Here is a 19,003-nt window from a genome sequence, read left to right on the forward strand (position 1 = left end):
GTCTTCCCTGATGAAATCCTCATTTCCTTTTCTCCCATTCCCTTCTGCCTCAGCCAGATTTGCTCCCTTTCCTCACCCCAACCCTCCTCAACACCACAGCACTTATGTACATATCTGTAATTTGTTTATTCATATTCCTGTCTACCTCCCCTTCTAGGCATTAAGCTTATTGTGGTCAGAGAATGTGCCCGACATACCGTTATACTGTATTCTCCCAAGCGCTTAATATGAAGCTCTGCACGCGGTACGCTCTGGGAAAGAATTCAAGTGTGAGCCCTGGGTAAGGTCCTGATTCTCAACAGGTTTACAATCTAAGAATAAAGGGTGAAAGGCACACATATAAGGAATAAATGCAATAATAAGAACCTCAAAACAAATTAAAAGACTGCCGGTCTAGACCCCCTTCTCTCCTGGCTCTCACTAGCCCAGCCTTCACCAGGCTTTCTTTTATCTTGTCTAATGCTGTTGAGTCATTAGGGCAGTTGATAGCAATAATAGCAGTTAATAGCAATCATGTCTCCCTTCTCCTCCTCTGCCCCTGCCACACACTTGAAATGTGCCAGGAGAGTCAGTTCTTAACAAATATTCATCCCTCCTTTCATATTTATTGAGCACTTACCTTGTGCAGAACACTCTACTAAGCGCTTGGGAGAGTGCAATATAACAATATCCCAAGACGCACAGATAGGAGATGCCTTTAACATTTCTGCGGTTGTAGCCAACAGTGTCCTGGGGCTGTCTGTGGCTTGGGTAGCCTCTGGGCTTCTGCCTGTCACCAATCTCAACCTATAAAGGAGACAAAAGAACTCCCACAGTGGGGCAGAATTGCAGATTTTCATCAGCAAACTCACTTTAATTACCCACAAATGCACCTGAAAACCCACCCCGCCCCTCCCACTCCACTTTTCCAATTTGCCCGGGACTTCCCCTGCATGGGCTGAAAGAGAGTGAAGTAGGGGCTCAAGCAACCAATCAATTAATAATTGTGTTTATTGAGCACTTGGTACATATATTCCCTGCCCACACAAGTTTAGAAGCAGTGTGAGAAGCAGCGTGGCTCAGTGGAAAGAACACAGGCTTTGGAGTCAGAGGTCATGGGTTCAAGTCCCGGCTCCGCCAACTGTCAGCTGTGTGACTTTGGGCAAGTCACTTCACTTCGCTGTGCCTCAGTTACTTCATCTGTAAAATGGGGATTATGACTGTGAGCCCCACGTGGGACAACCTCATCACCTTGTAACCTCCCCAGTGCTTAGAACAGTGCTTTGCACATAGTAAGTGCTTAACAAATGCCATTATTATTATTAAGTTTACCATCTGAGGGGGAGACAGACACTAATATGAATAAAGAAATGAAATTGCAGATCTGTGAAAAAGGTGAATAAAGGGTGCAAATCCTTCTTGTGACTTTTGACTTGCTACTCTCTTAATACATCCCAGCTAGCCAACCCACTCCCACCCCTATCCACAGAAATGCTTAAAATATATTCTCCTCTGTGTAGCTGGAGATACTGGATGTGAATGTTTGTCAAAATTTTCTTCCCACTAGCTGCAAGGCTTTTAGCATCTAATTCCCACCTTTTGTTCCCCTTGACCCTCATCCCTACCAGCTACTGGTAGGTCATTTTGTTTACTGTTGAGAAGGAACATTGTATTAATACTCTAAAACTCTTTGGAAGTTATTTTGAGGGTTTTTTTGATAACTCTGGGATGTAAATAAAGGTGGTCTTATTCCTAATTAGGTTGTCAGAGTTCTGGGAGAGGCAGAGAAACTCCACAATTGTGGAAATTACATTCCCCTCTAAAATTGGGTGTCTGACACACAATTATGTGATGAGGGAGGACCTCTAAACTAACACTTCCACACCCTTCCTCCACACACTCCACCCCACTCTCCAGCTGCCTGCTGAAAGTCTTTAAGCAATCAATAAATCAATTAATGAGTCCTTACTGGGGGCAGAGCAGTGCACTAAATGCTTGGGAAATCCAGGTGGCAGGGCAGGGATTGGGGAATAGGATAGTTAGTTAGGGTGTAGTGAAAGAGAAGCAAGGAGTAAATCACTTAATTGCTTTGTGTCTCTGTTTCCTCATGATAACAAACCAATTGATAAAGTGATCATAGATTTTCATAATAAGCATTGTTGTTTATTGAGTGCTTACTGTATGCAGAACACTATAGTAAGGACTTGGGAAAGTACAATACAACCCAGTTGGTAGCCCACAAGTGGTTTGTCTGGATGGGGAGATAGAAATTAAAATAAATACATAAATGCTGAGGATGGGGTAAGTATTAAGTGCTTAAAGAGAACTGCTCTATTTGTAGAAGCCAGAGTGGCTTAAAATACAAATCAAGGTCAAACATGATAGTGGGTGGTCAGAATAATGAACGGATGAAAAAAAAAATGATAAAAAGGACTACTTTAATTCTTACAATTTAAGCAGGATGCGACAATTTGTAGCCATTATCTCCAGTGCCCACGACAGTATTCAGGACAAACTGATAATCGACTGACTCATGCTTTTAAAGGATGAATGAAAGAGTTCAAAGCAGATGGCTTCCTTTTAATTAATTCCCAAATATTTGGAAATGTAAGGTGGCATTATTTACATATTTATAAATTATCTTCTCCACCTGCCGCCCCCCCCGCCCCCATTTATCCATTTCCATCTTGCTTTTGGAACAAAACTCTTCCTCCAAGGCCCTGGCCTGATTTACAAACAGCCTTTCTGGTGCCCATCTCGGACTGCAGGCAAAACTGCTATTTTTAGGCAGAGTGAAGAGACCGTCTTCATCCCAGGACCTGGGAAGAGATTGTAAGCTCACTGTGGGCAGGAAATGTGTCCATTGTACTCTCCACATGATTAACACAGTGTTCTGATTGATCCAATGCTGAGCATTTGGGTGGGTGGGTCATGACACTAGAAATACCTAGATCCTTCATCGATCTCTTGTTTTTAGCTCTGAGGATGGAGGCAGCACCTCCTAAATTAGAGAACCTGAACTGGACAAGACGAACCTCTGGTTGGGACTAAACCCAGCTCTACCACTTGCCTGCTGTGTGATGTTGAGCAAGTCATTCAACTTCTCTGTACCTCAGTTTCCTCATCTGTAAAACGGGGATTAAATTCTGCTCTCCCTTCCTCCAAGACTGTGAGCCCCAGCTGGGACAGGGACTGTGTCTGCTCTGACTGTGTTACTTCTTGTCTTGTGTTGTCAAGCTGACTCCATCCCATAGAGACTCCATGGACATATCTCTCCCAGAACACCCCACCTCCATCTGCAATCAATCTGATAGTGGATCCACAGAGTTTTCTTGGTAAAAATATGGAAGTGGTTTACCATTGCCTTCTTCCGCACAGTCAACTTGGGTCTCTGCCCTCGACTCTCTCCATGTCACTGCTGCCCAGCTGAGGGGAGTCTTGACTTGTAGCAGATTGCCTTCCACCCGCTTGCCAAGCTAGGAAGGGAATGGATAGGCCTCTGTTTGACTCTCCCTCCCACAGCCGAGACTGGTAGAGTAGTGGAAACTCTCCAGGTGCGATCCCGAGAGGGGGTGTTATATCTACCTCAGGGCTTAGTACAGTGCTTGGCATCTAGCAAGCACTTAAATATCACAGTTATTATTATCAGTAAAATGAGGATGCATACCCTGTTCGGCCTTCTACTTAGGCTGTGAGCTTCATGTGGGACACAGACTATGGGAAGACCACTGCCCTGGACCCAAGCAGGTCACTACCCCAGGGCACCTGCATGGCCCAGAGATGCCCATCACCTATGCCTCCCTTTCCTTTTCCCTTCCAGAAATGGAGAGATCCAGGCGGACTACCAGCTGCGGAGCTTCTCAACCTCAGCCACTACTTCACCGACATGCTGCAAGGCCATTCGGTTTTAGAGGCTGCAAGAGAAATGAAGTGCTACCTTCCCTCAGATGACCTTCTTGGATGACATGTAGAACACCGTGGCTGTTGGAAATTCAGATGGTCCATGTCAAAGCCTCAGTTCTGGGTCATTCATTCATTCAATCATATTTATTGAGGGCTTACTGTGTGCAGAGCACTGTACTAAGTGCTTGGGAGAGTACAATAAAACAATAAACAGGCACATTCCCTGCCCACAATGATTTTACAGTCTAGAAGGGGGGAGACAGACTTCAATACAAATAAATAAATTCCAGATATTTACGTAAGTGCTGTGGGGCTGGGAGAGAGGAAGAGCAAAGGGAGCAAGACAGGGAGACACAGAAGGAAGTGGGAGAAAAAGAAAGGGGGGCTTATTCTGGGAAGGCCTCTTGGAGGAGATGAGCCTTCAATAACACTTCGAAGGTGGGAAGAGTTATTGTCTGACGGATTTGAGGAAGGAGGGTGTTCCACCCCAGAGGCAGGTTCCAGGCGAGGGGTCGGCAGTGAGATAGATGAGATCGAGGCACAGTGATAAGGTTGGCACTAGAAAAGCAAAGTGTGTGGACTGGGTTGTAGTAGGAGAATAGCAAGCTGAAGTAGGAGGAAGCAAGGTGGTGGAGTGCTTTAAAGCAGATGCTGAGGAGTTTCTGTTTTAAACAGAGGTAACCACTGGAGTTTTTTGAGGCCTGGGGAAACACATCCTGAACCTTTTTTTAGAAAAATGATCTGGGCAGCAGAGTGAAGTATGAAGTGAGTTGGGAGAGACTGGAGACAGAGGTTAGCAAGGTCCCTTTCTACACTTATTCTCTCCCACGGCTACAATTACCATCTCTTCAAGGATGATTTCCAATTCTACTCCTCCAGCCCTGATCTCTCTCCTCAGCAATCTTACATTTTCTCCTGCCTTCAGGACATCTCAACCAGGATGTCCTGCAGACACCTCAAACGTAATATTTCCAAAACAGAATTCCTCATCTTTCCACTTGAAACCTGTCCTCTCTGACTTTTCCATCACTGTAGATGACACCATCATCCTCCCTGTCTCATAAACCCATAAATTTGGTGTTATTCTCAACTCATCTCTCACTGAACCCAAAAATTCAATGTCAAGAAATCCTGTCAATTCTACCTTCACGATATTGCTAAAAATCCACCTTTTCTTCTCCGTCCAAACTGCTATCTTGTTGATCCAAGCACTTATCCTATCACACCTTGATTACTGCATCAGCCTCCTTGCTGACTTTCCAGCCTTCTGTCTCTTCCCATTCCAGTCCATACTTCACTTTGCTGCCCAGATCATTTTTCTCCAAACCATTCAGTTTTCTCCACAAGAACTTCCAGGTGTTGGCCAACCACTGCTGCAAACAGAAACCACTTTCCACTGGATTTAAAGCATTCAATCACTTTGCCTCTTAGGACAACCCAGCATGTTCACTTAAATCCTCCAATGCCAACCTGCTTAGCACTGTACCTTGATCTCATCCATCTCTATGCTAAACCTTTACCCATGTCTTCTTCTGGCCTGGAGTGTCCGCCCCTTTCATATCAGGCAGATTCCTTTCCTCCCCTTCAAAGCCTTAGTAAAATCACAACTCCTCCAAGAGCCTTCCCCCACTTAGCATTTCCCCTACTACCTTCTCCCTTTCATGTCATCCCTGCACTTGGTTTTTCCCCCTTTATTTACATCATTTACTCCCCAGTCCGTCAGCACTTACATGCATATTCATAATTTATTTATATTAATGTCTGTCTCCCTCTCTAGACTTCAAACTCCTTGTGGGTAGGGAATGTGTCTACCAATTCTGTTGCACTGTACTAAATGTTTAGTACAGTGCCCTGCACATGGTAAATGCTTAATAATTACGATTGGTTGAAGAAACACAGATATCCAAGTAGGGGAGGAAAACCCCTAAGCTCAACCCCACCTACTCTAGCTTACCCTAGCCCTCTGAGGTCCACCAGACTGACTTCTGACACAGAACACTCAACTCAAATCTTCAGAAGCTGCATAGCCTAGCTGAAAGAGCAAAGGTCTGGGCATCAGAGGACTATTTCTTATTCCAACTCTGCGACCTTGCACAAATCACTTACTTTCTCAGTGCCTTCTCAGTTTCATTATCTGTAAATCAAGGATCCAGTAACTGTTTCCCTCCCTCTAAGACTGGAAGCTCCATGTGAGACAGGAGCTGAGTCCAATCTGATTATCCCATATCTTTCTCAGTGCTTAGAACAGTGCTTGGCATATAGTAAGCTCCTGTAGACTGTAAGCTCATTGTGAGCAGGGAATGTGTCTGTTTACTGTTATACTGTACTCTCTCAAGCACTTAGTACAGTGACCTGCGTGCAGTAAGCACTCAATAAATATGATTGAATGACTAGTCAGTGCTTCACAAATTCCACAGATGTTATCATTATTAATCCTGACTCTGACTGGTGGGTGGATTCTGTATTCCTGTCAGGGCTCAAAGGTTTCATGAAATATTTCTACTGTTCTGCTGGATTTGCTCCTAGGTCAACTTGACCTCTGTCTGTAAAATGCCTAAGAAACAAAGTCATCCCAACAAGACATCAAGGATTCTGAAAATAGATGCACAAACGTGTATGTACCTCTCCGTTCTTTGCATTCAAACATGACATCCCGACGGTCATGTGTACTTGACTGGCTGAGTGGTTGAGAAGCCCAATGCTGAAAAAGCAGCATCTCTCTTCCAAGCTGTGCACACACATTAAATTGTGCTCTAATGTGCAGAAGCAGCTGCCATTCCCAGTGCCTGGGACACTTGCCTAGATTGTAAGAACTTGAGAGTAGGGATAGGGCCTATTAAGCGGCATGGCTCAGTGGAAAGAGCACGGGCTTTGGAGTCAGAGGTCATGGGTTCAAATCCCAGCTCCAACAATTGTCAGCTGTGTGACTTTGGGCAAGTCACTTCACTTCTCTGGGCCTCAGTTACCTCATCTGTAAAATGGGGATTAAGACTGTGGGCCCCCCGTGGGACAACCTGATCACCTAGTAACCTCCCCAGTGTTTAGAACAGTGCTTTTCACATAGTAAGTGCTTAATAAATGTTGTTATTATTATTATTATTATTATTAACTCTATTGGCCCCTCCCAATCCTTAGTACAATTCTTTGCACACAGTAGGTGTTCACTAAATACTATTGATTATTGATTCACAGATTTGGCTTCAAACCACCTTATTCCTAATTCTCCATCTCAAACCTGATGCCTGCTGTTGCCATTTTTGCTTTTCTGTAGTCCAGGCCATGCTCCTTGGTCTTCCTAAATTAGAGGAGCTGAAGGTTTTAAAGGCATTTTCCAATGGAAATGGAAAGCTAATGTCTTAGCTTGAATGTCTATGGGTCAAAACCTGCCCTTCAGCTTCTAGATAACATAAGATGGAACTTCCCTAGGGAAAAGGGAAATAATTGCAGGCAAGTACCCTCAGAATTGGCTAATTACTACTATAACTACTAGTACTACTATTACAATTCAATCTTATTTATTAAGTGCACACTTTACTACCACTACTACTAATAATACTATTAATTATGGCATTTACTTAGTGACTACTATATGCCAAGCACTGTTTTAAGCATTGAGGCAGAGATGAGATAAGGAGGTCAGACAGTTCCTGTCCCACACGGGGGCTCACAGTATAAGCAGGAGAGAAAGCAGCTAGTGAGTCCCCATTTTATTGATGATGAAACTGAGCCACTGAAAAATTAAGTAATTTGCTCACCATCATACAGCAGGCAAGTGGCAGAGGCAGGATTAGAACCCAGGTCCTCAGACTTCCAGGCTTTTAAAGTAACTTGCTCACCATCACACAGCAGGCAAGTGGAAGAGCCAAGATTAGAACCTAAGTATTTCTGCTTGGTCTGCTACTCTCTTAAGGACCCTACACCTGCTTATTGAAATTTCCTATCCCGTTCCCTCCCAGGTGGCCCAGCTTCCCACCACCCAGAGGCTAACTGCCCGGCACAGAGAGATGAAGCTATGCTCTTGGCCAGCCAGTTTGAGAGAGGTCTGGGAGTAGAAAAGGTTTGCTAGTGTTGCAGGAGCTGCTGTTTCAGATCTTGCCCCTTAGCTGTGAAAGCAAGCAGACAAAGATGGATGTTCGCTTTAAAAATTCTTATCTTCCGAATGGACTCCTCCTGACCCTCTGTGGATTTCTGCCTCTAGGGAGACCACAGCGAAATGGCAAATCCTTAGATAAGCTAAAGAACCAGCTCCCCCGACCCAGAATCTGTCATTGGGCTATCAGGAACCACCCCCAGAGGGCTGATTCTCAAAGAGAATCAACAGAATCAACTCCTCCGTATAGAACATGCAATTCAGCTGTTACTCAGCACAAATATACTTCATTCCACGAGAACTATTCCCACCCTTAAGAAATATGGAATTCTAATTTTTTTTCAATTTTTTTTTACTTTGTCCAGAGTAGATTTGATCATTGCTGGAGGGACCAGTGATTCCAAAAATCAAACAAGGCAGGGAATTCAAGAAACACAGCCTGTTATCAAGTGCGACAAAGTCTCCCTTCTGGTTGACTGACAAAAGGCAAAAGATTTTCCTAAGTGTAAGTTACAACAATGCACAGCCCAGCATGGCTATTATCAGTTGAAACAACTGTTTCAGGAGATACTAGCTATTATTCAGGGTGGCCTAGTGAAAAGAGCACAGGTTTGGGCATCATAAAACTTGGGTCCTCATCCCATCTCTGTCACTTAATCCTTGAGTGAACTTGGGCAAATCACTTGACTTTTCCATACTTCAGTTTTCTTGTCTATAAAAAGGGGGATCAAATATGTGTTCTCTTTCCCTCAGACTGTGAACCCCATGTGGGAAAAGAGACTATCTGATCTGAGAGTGGCTTAGTACATATTAAGCGCTTAACAGATACCACAATTATTATCGTTATCATTCTCCATGTGATCTGAAGCATCCAAATCACTGGGTTCCTTATTTTTAAATTGTGTTCCTTATTCATAACAAAATGGGGTGGCCGGGATGATTAGTCAGAGAAGCCTGTGCATGACAGACCTGTGTAGAGTTACTTACATGGAAGTGTGAGGCTTGGAGGGAAGACTACTGCATGGAGAACTTGCAGTCCAGGAGGAAATGGGGGCTGCACAACTTTAATAGTGGGAAAAATTTAAATGAGTGAAAAACAGTTATCCATTTAGAACCTGTACTGTCTCGGCTTTGCGGGTGTGCGCGTGGTCTGGTGGATAGACTATGGGCCTGGGAGTCGGAGGATGAGGGTTCTAATCCCAGTTTTGCCACATGTCTGCTGTGTGACCTTAAACAAGTCACTTTACTTCTGTGCCTCAGTTACCTGTAAATGGGGATTGAGACTGGAAGCCCCATGTGGGACAGGGATTGTATCCAAACTGATTACGTCGTATCTATCCCGGAGCTTAGAACAATGCCTGGCATATAGTAAGTGCTTAATAAACACCACAATTATTATTACTGTTATTATTACCAATCTCAGAGCTCCCCTAGCATAGCTGCGGAATTGAGTGAGTGTTTCTTTTCCCTGACTCCCAGAAATCAACCCTGAGGGAGCAGCTCTGTCTAGCTGAGTCCCAGATGCTTCCCAGGCTATCTGGGGGTGCAGACCTTGAAAGTCATGGGATCGTGCTGGCTAGAGAAGGTAAATGACTTGCCCAGTCACACAGCTGACAAGTGGCAGAGCTGGGATTTGAACCCATGACCTCTGACTCCAAAGCCCATGCTCTGAGATGAGGAGGCTGTGTGGGACCTTCACCTAGCAGAGCGTTTCATGTCACTCTCACCCACCTCCACCCTCACCTCACAAAATAAAGTGTCTGAATTTTGATCACTCATCTATGATTGTTTAGTAATTATTCCACTCATAGTTTCCATGATTTACATTCAACTAATTATTTTCTTAGTTCTAGTTGGATCTATATTCAACATCTGCCTTAATTGTAGAGGAAGACGCCCTCCTTTTGATTATGTCTGTCACACATCTCAAAGGAAGAGTCCAGTTAATCAGCTTTTTGTTGAGTTCCCACTACTTGCCAAATATTGTCCTGGGCACTGCAGTGCCAGCTGCAAATTGTATCATTCCACTTAATCAGACAATTAAAACAGTGCATTTTTTTTCCCACATTTGCTCATTATTTTACCCAATCCACACTTATGCCTGAACCTGATTTCCATTTTCAGCCAATTTGAGCTTATACAAATAGAGTTGTCCTTATATTGTGAAAGAATGAGTGGAAAATAATCTGAACCTTTTCATTTGAACAGAAAAACGTGTCTTTGATAAACTTTACTATTTAGTAATGTATTTAGCCCTGAGGCTACAGGGCTAAAGTAACACTGAGACTATAGGGTGGAGAATGGAAAAGAAAAAGTTAAGAATTGTTTTTGCAATGATTACTTGGTCTGTTTTTAATATTTTAATCAGTTAAGGAGATAAATGCCTCCTGGCATCAGCTATCTTTCACACAGAACTCAATGGACTCAACATTCCCCTTTATCAACTTTGAAGCAGAATTGACTATGTAGCAAAAATAAAATTTAAACTACTCCCCCAACAAACATCAACGTTAAAATGAACATGCTTTAACATGAAACTCAGGGACTACTTTGCCAATTGTCTTGTTATCATGAGGTTACCGAGACCCAAAGAAGTGAAGTGACTTGCTGAAACTCACACAGGAAGCAAGCGGTGGAAGCAGAATTAGGACCGTGGTCCCTTGAGTCACATATCTGTGCTCTATCGACTATGCTCTTTCCTGCCCATCTCCTTAGTGCCTCCCCATTGGCCACGCTTATTGCTGGTGCCAGCCCCTTCATCGTCATCATCCCTTCTCCTGCCCACAAAATTCAGGCCAGCTTTTTGGCAAGGGTATGTAAAGCAGCACACAAACCATACCAGCAGGCTCTGAGCAAGAGCCCAATTCACCACATATGTAACTATCCATCTGTAATTTATTTTAATGTCCGTCTTCCGCTCTGGTCCTCAGTTACCTCATCTGTAAAATGGGGATGGAAACTTTGAGCCCCATGTGGGACAGGGACTGTGTCCAACCCGATTTGCTGTATCCACCCCAGCCCTGGCATTTAGTACAGTGCCCAATACACAGTAAGTGCTAAACAAATACCATTATTATCATTATTATCATTATTTTTGCCAGCCACTAATAAATGCAAACAAGCAGGAGGGAAAGCAGACAACATTATTTATCCCTGGCCCAGGTTTGGAGCCTTATTAGATGTGAATGACCAGAAGGTAAGTCATACCTGCTCAGGACCCAGACTGTCAGCTCCAGGGAAATGGACCTTGGCACTCCCTGTATCCCTCTGAAGATTATCTGTCTTCCTATTCTCCTTCCTGGGAGTGGGTTGGGGAAGGGATAAGGAGGGTAGCATTCTGGAACTCAAGCTCCTCAGGCCAGGAAAATTGGAGTCTCTGGGGGAAAGGCAGCCCTGCTTCCTCCCCTCTCCCCACCCTTTCTTCACTAGCAATGTCAAAATCTAGCCTGAGGATGCTTCAGAAATTGAAGAGTCACTTTTTAATGCTGCCTTGAAAACACTCAATCTTGGGAAATTCACCAGACAGGAAGATCTCTGTATTCATATTCAATCTTGTTGAGTACTTAGTGTATGCAGAGCACCACCATAAGTCTTTGGGAGAGGGCAGTAAAGCAATAAACAGACTCATTCCCTGCCCATAACAAGCTTATGGTCTAGAGGTGGGGATACAGACATTACTATAAATAAATGAATTACAGATATACTACCAGAACGATTGCGGATGGAGGTGAGGCGCTCTGGGAAAGATGTGTCCATGGAGTAGCTATGGGTCAAAAACGACTCGACAGCATAAGACAAGATATAAGTGTTCTGGGGCTGGGAGGGGGGAAGAACAAAGGGAGTAAGGAAGGGAGAGGAAAAAGAGGAAATAATAATAATAATTGAGGGGGGCTTAGTTAGGGAAGGCCTCTTGGAGGAGATGTGCCTTCAATAAAGCTTTGAAAGAAGGGAGAATAGAAGTCAGTTGGATTTGAGTCGGGAGGGTGTTCCAGGCCAGAGACAGGATGTGGGTGAGAGGTCAGTGGTGAGATAGATGAGATCGAGGTACAGTGAGAAGGTTGGATTCACTTCCAGGTACCATTCAGTGCTCTGCTCTGCTTATGTGCTCAGTAAAAATTATTGATTGATTGAGAACAGGAAAACATTTGAAAGCAAAAGAACACAGCAACAGCAGCCATGGGGGTCCTTATTCTTCTCTCCTGCAAAAACAATGTCTAGAATCAATCCTGGCTCTGCCTCTTATCTTTGTGACTTTGGGTAAGTCATAGTCTCTGGGCTTCAGTTACTGCATGTGTAAAATGGGGATTAAGACTGTAAGGCCAATGTGGACCAGGGACTGTGTCCAACCTGATTATCTTGTATCTTTCCCAATGCTTAGTACAGTGTCTGATACATAGTAAGCACTTCACAAATACCATAAAAAGTACTCCTCAGCAGTGCCTCATTGTACTTTCCAAGCACTTAGTGCAGTACTCTGCACACAGTGAGCGCTCAATAAATACAATCAATTGAATGAATAATAATATTAATGCCATTTAATAAGAGTTTACCTTTGCACACCCCTGGTCCGTACCAGCCAGGACCTTCCTGGACAGGGGATCCTCAGTGACATTTAGTAGAGTTCAAACCACATCTCTGATCACCAAGGTTACTGTGGAATGTTTTTTACTTAGTTTTACCAACATTCAAGGGAGTGACACATACATGCTCTCACTCACTCCACCACCCAACAGTCCAGTACCAGTCTTTGGTCAAAGGAGCCCATTCTGCCAATGCTTCTTTCTGCTTCCAGGTGCTGCTCTCCTGCCGTTTCTGCCACTCTCAGCGTGCTTTCTTCTTGCTCCTCTGCTTGCCTCCAAGTGTCCCCTGTTGCCCTAGTGTGATACAAAAGAGCGCCTTTTATCTGCCTTAGGCATGGCAGCTGTGTCTCTACGTGCAGACATTGAGAGAGAGAAAAACCCTCCTCCCTCCACGCTCCACCTCCACAGGCCCACAATCACCTCACCGCAGTTAGAGCCCATTAATGCCTTCACCAGTCTCTTCCTTCTTTGTTGTTCACGGAATCACAAACACTTACTATAAGCCAAGCACTATGCTAGAAACATAGACGAAGCCCACTTCCTGTCCCATGCAGGGCCCACAGACCTTACAGTAGGGAGTCACAGTTAGCCTAGTGGAAAGAGCACAGGGTTGGCAATCAGAAGGATCTGGGTTCGTATCACGGCTCCACCACGTCTCTGCTGTGTGACATTGGACAAGTCACTTAGCTACTCTGTGCCTCAGTTACCTCATCTGTAAAATGGGGATAGAGGTGTTGAGCCCTATGTGGAACAGGGACTGTTTCCAACCTGATTAACTTGTATCTATGCCAAGCGCTTAGTACAATACCTGGCATATAGTAAGCACTTAACAAATATGATAAAAAAAGATAGGGAGAGACAATGATTTTATCCCTGTTTTATAGAGGAGGAATCCAAAGCACAAAAAGTATTCATCACTTGATCCTGGATTGCCTGATTCCCATTCCCATGCTCTTTCTGCTAGGCCAGACTGCCTCCCTGTTTATGGGGCCACAGAGCATCTTTGATGATGGGCGAAGTCATTACTTTGGTGGTGTTCAGTATAACTATTCTAGACTGTGAGCCCGTTGTTGGGTAGGGACCATCTCTATATGTTGTCAACTTGTACTTCCCAAGCGCTTAATACAGTGCTCTGCACACAGTAAGCGCTCAATAAATACGATTGAAAGAATGAATGAATGAACTCTTCAGCTTCTGCCTCCTCCCACAGGTGAAAGGATGTTTAAGGGGTAGGAAGGATACTGTGTGCAACACAATAGTAATAAAGACCTAGAAATCCTGTACCAGATTCTAACCTGAAACTCTCTCTAGTCTTAACTTCCCGTTCTGGCCAGCAAATCTTCTGTGCTCATTTTCACCCTGAGATAATCAATGGCAAATAGTCGCCTTTCCTGGGAGAGAAGCAGGATTTTCTGACATGCCTGATTCTTCTCATTTTGTCCCTGTTCACCGCTCACCAAACCCAAGGCTGCTCCTTAATGTTTCCTAAAGTGGCTATGTGTGTAGGTAGAGATAGAGATGTGTGTGTGTGTGTGTGCATTTGCATGCGTGTATGAATGTGCTCATCTCTGGGTGTATGTTTGTGTGTGTGGCACTGGGTATCCAAAATTCCTCCTCCCTGCCTTAACTGAGACTTTGGTCTCACCTGACATCACCTTTTTCCCCCACAATTTTCTCATGAGTTGGGGGTCTCGTGTTTTTCCAATCGCCCCACCTTCCATGGAAAGGGGAAGGAGTCAGCCTGCTCCTACCCCTTCCCACAACTGATCAATCAGTCAATCAGTAGTATGTATCAAGTGCCTGTTCTGTGCCAAGTACTATATTAAGCATTAGGGAGAGTACAATAAGTGAATACACATTAACCCTGTTCTCAAAGCATTTACAATCTAGCTGGATAGACAGACACAAAAATAAATTTCAAGTAAGGGAAGCAACCCCCTGTCAGGGTCACACCTGGAGAGTTTCTAGTACTCTACCAGGCTAGGCTATGGGAGGGAGAGTCTAGCAGAGACCTACCCATTCCATTCCTAGCTTGGGCAGTGGCTAGTGTGTGGAAGACAATCTGCAGCAAGTCAAAACTCCCCTGTGCTGAGCAGCAGCAGCATGGGAGAGAGTTGAGGGTGGAGACTCAAGTTTACTGTGCAGAAGAAGGCAATGGTAAACCACTTCTGTATTTTTACCAAGAAAACTCTATGGACACACTAGCAGAACAATTGCAGATGGAGGTAGGGTGTTCTGGGAGAGATGTGTCCGTGGCATCACTATGGGTTGGAGACAACTCAACGGCATAAGACAAGACAAGGGCAGCAACAGAGTATAACTGCTCACCAACTCTCATGGCTTCAGCAAACCATCTGCACGCGGAATACTCCGAAATCTATATCTCTGAAATATATATTATATAGACATAGAACTATGTCTATATATACAGGTATATAGATAAAGAGACAGACTTAGATAAAGATATTTGAAACTCTTCTTTCGTCCAGGATATCTTCATTTGAATGATGAGGTTTTATTAATGATCTCATCATCAAGATCCTTCTCGACCTGATTTGGATGTCACCTTTTAAAAAATGAAACTAGCTGTATCCGTTGTAGGACAATCACTGTGTTCCACTGCACATCTGCAGTCTATTATTTCAAACACAGATCAAATTCTCAATAATGAAGTGAAGTACAAAGCGGGAAGAAATGTTTCATTTATCGGTTTCCGATTCTGTGACCAGATGGCTGGGGCACCTAGATTCAGAGGACTTAATGACATTTTGTGAAAGAAATATGTCCCACTGTGGTTGCGTATCCATCACAAAATGACAATCTCCTTGAGAATTAATTTACCGAACTCTTAAGTTTTAAGACAAACACCAGAACTGCAAAGTTATCATAGAGGTGACCACAAGATGGTGATATCCCAAAGCTTTTCAAAATATCTAGTTTAAAGATTTGACTTTTTCATTTCCAGTTAAGATTGGCCTCTTTGATTTTGTTTCATTCCTCTAATTATACTATCATTATTATCACTATCATTGTTATTATTATTATGGCATTTATTAAGCACTTACTATGTGTGAGGATCAGGGGCAGGTTAGAAGACAGGACAAAGTCTCTGTCCCTCACTTGGTTCCCTATTATCTTATCCCCATTTTACAGGTGAGGTAACTGTGGCCCAGAGAGGTTAATTATCTTGCCAAAGTTCACATAGCAGGCCAGTGGCAGAGCTGAGACCAGAACCGGGGTTTCCTAACTCATAAACCCCATGATTTTTCTTGTACTTCCCAAGCGCTTAGTACAGTGCTCTGCACACAGTAAGTGCTCAATAAATATGATAGAATGAATGAATGATTTTTACACTAGGCCACTAGACTGGATGATATTTTTAGGAGAAGGCAGTGGACAGTCTTCAACAAACCCAAACCTGGACTTCTGGGTGCAGGTAGGATAATCACCCATTATTCATTCAATCATATTTATTGAGCACTTACTGTGTGCAGAGCACTGTACTAAGCATTTGGGAAGTACAAGTTGGCAACATATAGAGACGGTCCCTACCCAACAGTAGGCTCACAGTCTAGAAGGGGGAGACAGACAACAAAACAAAACATATTAACAAAATAAAATAAATAGAATAAATATGTACAAATAAAATAAATAGAGTAATAAATACACACAAACATATACATATATACAGGTGCTGTGGGGAGGGGAAGGAGGTAAGGCAGGGGGGATGGAGAGGGGGAAGAGGGGGAGAGGAAGGAGGGGGCTCAGTCTGGGAAGGCCTCTTGGAGGAGGTGAGCTCTCAGTAGGGCCTTGAAGGGAGGAAAAGAGCTAGCTTGGCGGATGTGCGGAGGGAGGGCATTCCAGGCCAGGGGGATGACGTGGGCCAGGGGTCGACGGCGGGGCAGGCGAGAACGAGGCACGGTGAGGAGATTAGGGCAGAGGAGTGGAGGGTGCAGGCTGGGCTGTAGAAGGAGAGAAGGGAGGTGACATTGGAGGGGGCGAGGGGATGGACAGCCTTGAAGCCTAGGGTGAGGAGTTTCTGCCTGATGCATAGGTTGATTGGTAGCCACTGGAGATTTTTGAGGAGGGGAGTAACATGCCCAGAGCGTTTCTGGACAAAGACAATCTGGGCAGTGGTGTGAAGTATGGACTGAAGTGGGGAGAGACAGGAGGATGGGAGATCGGAGAGGAGGCTGATGCAGTAAGCCATTAGAAAGGACATAATCAAATTAGAAAACCTTAGGCTGCCAAGGTGATAATGAAAATAATGATACTTGTGGTATTTGTTAAGTGCTTACTATGTGCCAGGCACTGTAGTAAACACTGAGGTAGATACACGCTAACCAGGTTGGAGGAGACAGATAGAGGCACATAGTATACAGAAGGTGGCAATGAAGAACAATAAATACCATGGTTCATAGCCAGGATAAGGAATGAAAAGGACAGAGGCTGTGGATTTGAGTCCCTGTTCTGCTATGGAACTGTAGATGGGTCACCACTAAACCACTCTGCGCGCCTGTTTCCTTATTTGTAAAATTGGAATGAGAACCTGATTTCCCTCCCTCTTAGACTGCAGGCCCCATCCCTGATTGAGACGGTCTGATCTGATTATCTTCTATTTATCCCAGTGCTTAGCATGTAGGAATCACTGAAGAAAGACCATTGTTACCATCAAAATATAAATCTGGGGAATTGACCGGCATTTACTGCATACCGATCACTGTACTAGGCACTTGGGAACATACAATATGACAGGGTTGATAGACATATTCCCTGCCCGTAAGGAGCTTACAGTCTACAGGGGGAGATGGCATTAAAATAGATTATGAATAGGAGAAATAATAGAGTATATAAGACTATTTACATAGAAACTGTGGGGCAGGGGTGAGCATCAAAGTGATTAAGGGGTGCATGGCCAAATTCATAGACAGTGCAGTAGGGAGGATGGATAAGAGAAAAAAACACTTGGAGACATGGTTTTAAGAAATATTTTAAAGGTTGGGAGAAGTGGTGGACAGTCAGACATGAAGGAGGTGGGAGTTCTAGCACTGAGGGAGAATGTGGGCAAGGAATCAGTGGTGAGATACGCAAGATTGAGGTACAGACAGTAGGTTGATGTTAGATGAGTGGAGTGTGCGGTTGGGAGTGTAGTAATAAAATCAGCAAGTGTGGGTAGGAGGAAGATAGCTGAGTGAGGGACTTAAAGCTGTGGTGAGAAGCTTCTTTTTAAGGCAGAGGTGCATTGGTGGGTTTTGAGGTGTGGGGAAACATGGACTCAATTCTCTCTCTTTTTTTAATCGTACTTGTTAAGTACTTATTCTGTGCCAGGCACTGTACTAAGTGTTGGGATAGATACAAGATAATCAAGTTGGACACACTCCCTGTACCATATGGGACACACAATTTAAGCCTCTCTCATTCAACCCATGAATCCCACCTATCACCAAATCCTGGCAGTTCTACCTTTATGTTTCTCTAAACATCTTCCTTTAGATGTTTCTTTAAAATCCACCCCTTCCTCTCCATCAAAACTCCTACTGTGCTGATCCAATCACATATCATATCCCACCCCGATTACTGCATCAGCCTTCTCCCTACCTCCTGGCTTTCCCCCTACCTCCTGGCTTCCTCCCCTTTCCAGTCCGCACTGTACATGGTTGCCTGGATCATTTTGCTACAAAATGTTCAATCCTTGTCTCTCCACTCCTCAGGAAGCTCCAGTGTTGTCCATCCACCTCTGCATCAAACGGAAAATCCTTACCATCAGCTGTAACACACTCAGGTACGGCTATGTGCCAGATACCGTACTAAGCACTGAGGTACATATAAGATAATCAAGTTAAGCATAGTCCCGGTCCCACATGGATCTCACAGTCTTAATCCCCATTTCACAGTTGCGGTAACTAAGACACAGAGAAGTCAAGTGACATATCCAAGATCACACAGCAAACAAGTTCAAATCACAAATCATACAAGACGTATTCCCTGACTACTGTCTCCCTCTCTAGACCATAAGCTCCTTGTGGGCAGGGAATGTGTTTACCTGCTCTGTTGCATGATATTCTCCCAAGTGCTTAGTACAGGGCTCTGCACACAATAAACACTTAATATACAACATTGATTGATTAAATTTACAATCTAAGAGGAGAGAAGGGAAACAACAAAAGAGATATATGAATACTTTTTAGGGTAAGAGATACATGGTTGTGTTTGAAAGCAGAGGGGAAGGAATCAGTGGAGAGTGAGTGGTTAAAGATAGCAGTGTGAGAAGGAAGAAGGATGGGCACAAGGGTTTTAATAAGGGCCAAAGCTATGGGGTCATAAGTGCAGGTGAAGAGGGTAGATTTTCAAGGGAGATGGGAGATCTCCTCTTGAGAAACAGCTGGGAAGGTTGAGAGATTGGATATTCAGGTTAGAAGGATCGTGGCCTGGAGACGTTAATGAGAATTTT

The 19,003-nt window shown here is 44.0% G+C and overlaps 1 non-coding gene across 1 annotated transcript; it reads left to right on the forward strand.

The window, feature by feature from the left end:
• Window positions 1-14,487: 14,487 nt before the first annotated feature.
• Window positions 14,488-14,625, forward strand: LOC119938823. The gene has a single exon (XR_005454524.1). It is a non-coding gene; the product is annotated as a small nucleolar RNA SNORA7 (small nucleolar RNA).
• The last annotated feature ends 4,378 nt before the right edge of the window (window positions 14,626-19,003 follow it).

This window comes from Tachyglossus aculeatus, chromosome 16 (genome assembly GCF_015852505.1).
Source record: "Tachyglossus aculeatus isolate mTacAcu1 chromosome 16, mTacAcu1.pri, whole genome shotgun sequence".
Lineage (NCBI taxonomy): Eukaryota > Metazoa > Chordata > Mammalia > Monotremata > Tachyglossidae > Tachyglossus > Tachyglossus aculeatus.